General features: G+C 36.8%; 1 pseudogene; it reads right to left on the bottom strand.

The window, feature by feature from the left end:
- Positions 1-4,273: 4,273 nt before the first annotated feature.
- LOC114232426 (developmental pluripotency-associated protein 2-like) lies at positions 4,274-5,216 on the bottom strand (annotated as a pseudogene).
- Positions 5,217-7,106: the final 1,890 nt, after the last annotated feature.

Below are 7,106 nucleotides of genomic sequence, written 5' to 3'. Positions count from 1 at the left end.
ATCCCACAGCTTAAGTACCAGCTGGTTCTCTCCTCTACTCCACTTCACTCCAGAGGCCATGCCAGCTCATTTCCGGGATAAACAATGCTTTCTTGGCTTATAGATTTATTGGATCTTATCATTTGCTTTCTCTGCACAAGACATGAATAAAATACTTATTTGGTTTATCTATTCCAAGTCCCTTCTAAAATTTCCTTCTAGTGACATAAATAATGAAAAAATCTATCGAATATTCAATAGGGAATGGACAAAGAACCAACTAGAAGAATGGCAGGGAAATGTGTAAACAAATGTAAAAGATTCAATTCATCAATGGGAGAAAGACAACACTGGTATTTAATTATCAATATATAGAAGACATGGTTAGAAATAAATAGAAGTAACAAAAAAAAAAAACAACTAAATTAATTCATTTATTCAACAAATGTTTATTGTAGAACTATTCTATGTCAAGTACTGTTCTAGGTCCTAGAGTATAATATAACAATTAAAGAACAAAATAGTCTCATGTCTCTGACTACATGCCCTTACATGACAATGAGAAAAGACAGACAGTAAACAAAAATAAGTAAATTATTTTGTACACCAGACACTGATGTGTACCATGGAGGTGGGGAACAGGGAGGGAATGGGCTGGTAGAGATTGGTATTGAACTGTGTGCCTTGGTCTTCATTGAGGAAAACATCTGACTGATGTTTATGCCTAAATATTTATTAGAAGTTGAAATATTACAACATCATGTAAAACTCATCATATATATCAACATAATTTAGTAGCATTGGATTATATCCATGAAAAAAGGTTAAAAAATACAGAGATGAAAATATGAAACTCTTGGCTGACAGGTAAAATTTATTTTTCTACTTCTACCATACTCTAGGACTATTAGATTGCTAATATGAATCAAATCCCCAAAAAGGTCATAAATGTTAGGTTGAAATATATAGACCAATGGAGTATCAATTTCTTACTTAACATGTGGAGGTTATATTAATGAATGGGCAATGAAACAAACATAACAGGTATGAAAAAGGCAAAGAGTTTCTGTAAGAAAAGAAAATATTATGCTTAAGCTGTGTGGATTCATTCAGAAATAACTAAACATATGACTAGGAAGAAATAACTGAAGATGTAAAGAGAAATATTTTTACAGATTCAGAATTGACTTAGAAGGATACTGACGTCAGAGAAAATATAGATTTTTCTTAGGAAATAAATAACTAAATAGTGAAAGGCCCTTAAGCTTACACAACTAAAAAAGGAGTGTGCAAGTAAAAGATTTCCCACTTTCACTACACTCATAAGGTTTTTAATCGTTGTCAGTGGCACATAGCTGTTCCAGTAGTGAAATGTCAAGAGATGGAAATAAAGCCAGCAGTTCATGTTCAGTAACAGTTATGGAGCACCTCCCATATGCAGGGCAATGTACTAAGTATTCATTTACAAAGATATTGTTTAAAAATGGTTTTGTGTTAATGTAATGATCAGCCAGGTGGTTAGGACTATGATGTAAAGAAAGAAATATGACATCAAGTGCTAAGTACATGATATATTTATGCATAGATGGCCTTGAAAGCATATGACAGATTGGAAGTAGAGTGATGGCTCTCAAACTAAATACTGCTTCAGTTAAAAGCCCATGCATTCTCTTATATGAGCAGCTGAAGCATGCACGGAGGGGGAGTCAAAGGACATACTATTAAGAGGAAATGGCTTCAAAAATGGTACCAAGATTTTAAAAATGCCAAGGAACAAGAAATAGTCACACAGTCAGCATGACTTTTCTGAGAACCTACTGTGTGCCAGGAACTCTGCCAAGACCGTGAGATTTACAAAGATGAGTGAAAGAGTGTTCTAGCTCCCCAGGTGCTCATCAGTCTAGGAGGACTGAAAGAGAGAAGTAAATCTGTTACCACGGTATATTGCCATAAGCATGCTTACAAAGAAATGCAGTGAATACAGGGATGGTCAAAAGGATGACATGATCACTTCTGCTTGGATAATATGGATAGGTTCCCAGGCTGTTCTTGATTTCGTTTTGGAGAGATGAGTGGAATTCAAACATATAAAGGAAAGGGGATATTTAAGTGAGCAACATTTTGCAAAAGCACAAACAAATGAATCCTCCAGAAGCATTAGAGGAAGAATAGATGGTTTTACATGGTTGGAACAGAGGGTACATGTGGTACAACTGAGTAGATGGACTTGTGAAGGGCCCTTCCTGACATATTAAATATTCCAATTTGCTTGGAACATGAAATCTATGTAAAGGAAGTATAGAAGATACCATTGGAAAATTGGTATCAAATTTTTAAGGACCTTAAATGCTAAAATAAATGGTTTAAACAGTAACTGAAAATCAAAGAGAATTCATTGAAGGATTTTGAGCCAGAATGTTTAGAGAGTGTTGCTTTAAGAAAATGTAGTTGATGGCAGCATCCAGGATTATTTAAATGAGGAAAACTGGTTGTACTTGTAAGGATAGAATCAAAGGAAACTTAGAGTGATAACTAATCAGAATTAGAATGTCAGAGGAAAGTGTCCAAGATGACTCCAAGATTTTGATCTATGTTTAAACTGTAGAGGAAAAAATAACTTCTTATCAACTTAGATTATAAGAACCAATCTTAGAGAAGCAAAACATTGCAATACTCAGAGCAAAATCCTGTTTACACACTATTTGGTAAACATCTACAAAACAAGAAGTGAAATCATTTCACTTTTTCTTATTATTATAATTTTATTTTTTATTTCTTATAAATTTATTTTCTGCTTCTATGATTCCTCTCAAGAAGGCTTTGGAATTTCAAGTCTCCATGCAGCTCTTACATACCCAATTTCATACATTTGATCATAAAAATCATGGAAACAGGCTCCTAGCAGCTGGCGCTGCACCTTCACAGCTGTCCTTTCTCTTCTCAGCACCTCAGGATGTGGTATTGGGCAACATACCAGTCTAGGAAATAGCCTTTACTTCCCGTGATATTAGCTCTCCTGATTCTAAGAGAACAGATGTTCATTAAAAAAAAAAAAAAGAGTTTGAGCGTGGGAGTATGTTCCTCATATGCTTCCATTTGCACTGACCTCCACCACGGACAAATTTTGCCTGCCACAGACAGAATCACTGGCTCCAAGCCTTTAAGGGAATTAGCTGATGAGTCAGGAACTAAGACCTTGAGCAGAGATGCCTTCATTGAAGGACACACTCCAGCAAACACTGTATTTTTTTCTTCCCGGTGCTTTCCTCTTTGTCTTGCCCTTTAGTTCAGTGCAAGCTGTTTGTTCTTGCTCAGTAAAAAATTCACTCTTCCTCTAAATCAGCACAGATTTTAACATGGGTGTTAATGGTGGAAGATATAATTTCATTTCTATTATTTCTATTTACCTTCTTCTTCTGCCCAAGGGTAGGTTATTATCCAATGTATCATTTATTCTAATGACAGTTTGATAGTAAAAAGAGTTTTTTAAATAGCAGTTTTATTCATAATTGCAAAAATTTTGGAAGCAACCAAGATGGCCTTCAATATGTGAATGGATAAACAAATTTTGGTACATCCAGACAATGGAATATTTGTGCCAAAAGCAAGTGGGCTATCAAGCCATGAAAAGACATGGAGGAACTTTAATTGCATATTGCCGCGAGAGAAGTGAATATGAAAAGGCTACTGTATGATTCAAACTATATGGCATTCTGGGAAAGGCAAAGCTATGGATACAGTAAAAATATCAGTGGGTCAGGGGTTAAGAATAGGGAATGTCAAATAGGAGTACAGAATTTGTAGGGCAGTGAAACTATTTTGTATGACTCTAAAATGGTGGCTGCATCTCATTACGTATTTGTCAAAGCCCACAGAATGGAATATAAAACACACAGAGTGAACCCTAATGTCCACTATGGGCTTTCGGTGATAATGATGGGTCAACGTAAGTTCAACAAATGTACTATTCTGGTGCAGAGTGTTCATAGTGGAGGAAATTAGGGAGAAGAATTTGGGAACTCTTACTTTCTGCCCAATTTCTCTGAAAGCCTAAAACTGCCAAGAAAAAGAACTATTAACTAAAACAAAACCAAATTACTAGTATATTCTGTATAGCTGAACACCGGAAGCAGCAGTGGCGGTCACCTTTTGGCAAACTTCAAGGACAGAATCCAGACATTAACATCTGTACTCAAGGCATCAGGCAGCGCTGAGGATGTTCAGGACAGAACACAGCAATCACTGGATTACAAGTTAATTTAGCTGTGCCCTCTCCACTATTTATTGAGGGTGTTCAAACCAGGTTGTTTTTTTCTTCCTTGTTTTAATTAATCTTCCCAATCACCCTTTTATTCCTCTTAACACATTCAGTGCATCACATATTATCTTCCAAGGGCAGGCGGGTATCAGTCAGAGAGAGATCCTCTTCTTGGGGGTGTCAGGCACCCAGGCCTGACCTGCATGGAACTGCAGGTGAACCCAACCCTTTTTGTCTGCCAGGAGAGGTCTGCCATGGACCACACACCCCCTGACACCAGATGTTTGCCACAGAAAGTTCTCAGCAGGAATAGGAATGGAGCATGAATTCACAGCCTTGGATTGCATGGCTCGTGAAGCAATTCTTGACCCTGTTGCCAACATGGCCTCCTGAGCTGAAGTTGTCACTTCAACTGTACCCATCCCTCCCTCTCTCTTACTCATGTGACAACTTTTCTCACTCCTTGCCCTCTTGGTCATCAGCTTGCATCCCCCCTCCCTCCAACATGAACATGACTGCAGTGTGGCCTCCTGTGGTGTCTCAGCAATACTCGTTACACTGTCTCTGTACTCCTCACTCACTTGTTTTTCTTCAAAGTAGGCATGTTCCCTGAGCCTCATATAAACCTCTATTTTCTTGCCATGGTACTCAAATTCAATTGTGGGCACCAGTTCTGCAAAATATTGAGATGCACTTTATTAATCGAAAGCAATATGGTTGACAAGAAAAGGATTGCTGTGGGGCAAGCTTTGAATTGTTCATTCGTTTGAGGAAAATAAACTTTATCATTTGTCCTAGACATCTTCAATTTGGCTTCTGAGATTGAAAAAACACATGGTTTCATTTGATATTCTTGATTACATTCCTCATTAACTGGAATCAATGTGAGATTCGCACTTTCTTTATCTTATTCATGCTCAATAAGTCTGAGATTTCCTCAAATGTTAGGCTCACTGCTATCAGAACTTGAGCTTGCCATTTCCAGGAATACTCAGAGGAAGGCAGTGCAGGCAGTGTTGAGAAGACCTACTGTTTACTCATTTTTACCTCCTTAGAAGAGATTTTTACTAATAATTACCTTGGGCCATCAAGTCTAAAAGATGACTTAGAACATAGGATTATTCAACTGAAAAAGATTTTCTAACACTTCTCTGTAGTCTCTAAAGAGTGGTTATAGCATGTGAAATCTGGGGAAATGCTATGTAAATTTAAAAAATAAATAAATTTGGTATGATTCATGAACTTTGCTGGATTTAGTGGAGACTATGTTCCCCAATAAAGATGGTGTGATCTCTTCCCTTCTATTTCTTACTATTACTTGAAATAATTTTCATGTATCTTATGTATTTTATTATTCTATTATTATTTGTCATCTATGAACTTGGAGATCTCATTTTAGCATTTATTACCATACTCTGTGTCTACTAACCTTGATCCTATTTTACCATATTATTTTAAGCAGTTTGCATCATTTAGAAAGTTATTTCAGGAGTTCTGCTTACCTGTAGTACACTAGACTCTGCCTGATTTTGAACTCTCTCTCACACTACACACACACACACACACACACACACACACACACACACACACACACACACCTGGCAGAAGCTACTAATCACCATAAAATATGCTATAGATTTTCTGTAACATTTAGGGTAAGGAAAAACCTAAGAATATAGTTTATCCATTGCTATAGCCAACTTAGCAGGCAATTATTAGTTACTAGAGGCCTGATGCAAGAAAATTCGTGTAAGAATAGGCCTTCCTTCCCCTGGCTGTCGGCACCACCTTTGCTCCGGCCCAGAGCCGCCTTCCACCTCTCGCCTTGTCGCATCAATTTGCATATTCCCTCCTTATTGGCTGTGGGCGCCTCCATCTTTGTCATGGAGTTATGGCCAATTTGCATATTCCGTCTTTATTAGATAGGATTAGTCATTTTTTGTGTACCTTGAAAGCAATGACTCTCATTGGAAAATATTTACTAAACTGGAATCTAAAACTCATTTGATCGAGCCCAGCTGGCATGGCTCAGTGGTTGAGCATCGACCTATGAATCAGGAGGTCACAGTTTAATTCCTGGTCAGGGCACATGCCCAGGTTGAAGGCTCAATCCCCAGTGTCGGGTGTGCAGGGGGCAACTGATCAATGATTCTCTCTCATAACTGATGTTTCTATCTCTCTTTCCCATTTCTTCTCTGAAATCAATAAAAATATATTAATACATAAATAAATAATAAAATAAAACTCATTCAATAGAAAATATAACATGAGTTCCACTGTATATAGAATATTATACTGAAACTATATGTTGTATCAAAGAAACAAAGGCACCATCTCTGAAAAAAAAAAAAAAAACACACCACAACAACCAAAAAAACAACTTACAGTTTAACATTTGAATGAAAAATACAAGTCTAAAAATTACTGATGAACATACATCAATATAGAAAATATATAAAACTCAAATTATAACTTTTGGTGGTCTGAAATATATAATAAATGTCTTAAGTTTGCTGTTAGTTTTTCCTGCCATTAAGAAATGAAAGAAAAAAAAAAAAGGAAGAACAAGGTTCTTGTCAGTTTCCAAACAAGAAGTAATTTGATTAAAAAACAGATAGCAATTTTGAGTTGGTCAGCAAAGTTTGGCCACAATTATTTTTAGGAGATAGACATGTATGTCACTTAGCAAGGTACAGCTGCTGGGCCAACAGGAAGGAAGACACTTATCCTAAAGAACAGGTCTTAGAGGTGAGAACTCAATAGACAACAAAGTATCTGCTCTGATGTAACCACGTAGGGAAGAACCATTAAGGTCCAAGTCCCTCTTTTTTTTTTTTTACAACAATGTGATGGCATGAGAGAGCCACAT

The sequence above is a fragment of the Eptesicus fuscus genome, chromosome 8 (genome assembly GCF_027574615.1).
Source record: "Eptesicus fuscus isolate TK198812 chromosome 8, DD_ASM_mEF_20220401, whole genome shotgun sequence".
In the NCBI taxonomy this organism is placed as follows: Eukaryota; Metazoa; Chordata; class Mammalia; order Chiroptera; family Vespertilionidae; genus Eptesicus; species Eptesicus fuscus.
Note: the sequence above shows the minus strand (reverse complement) of the source record. Positions and strands in the feature narration are given on the sequence as shown.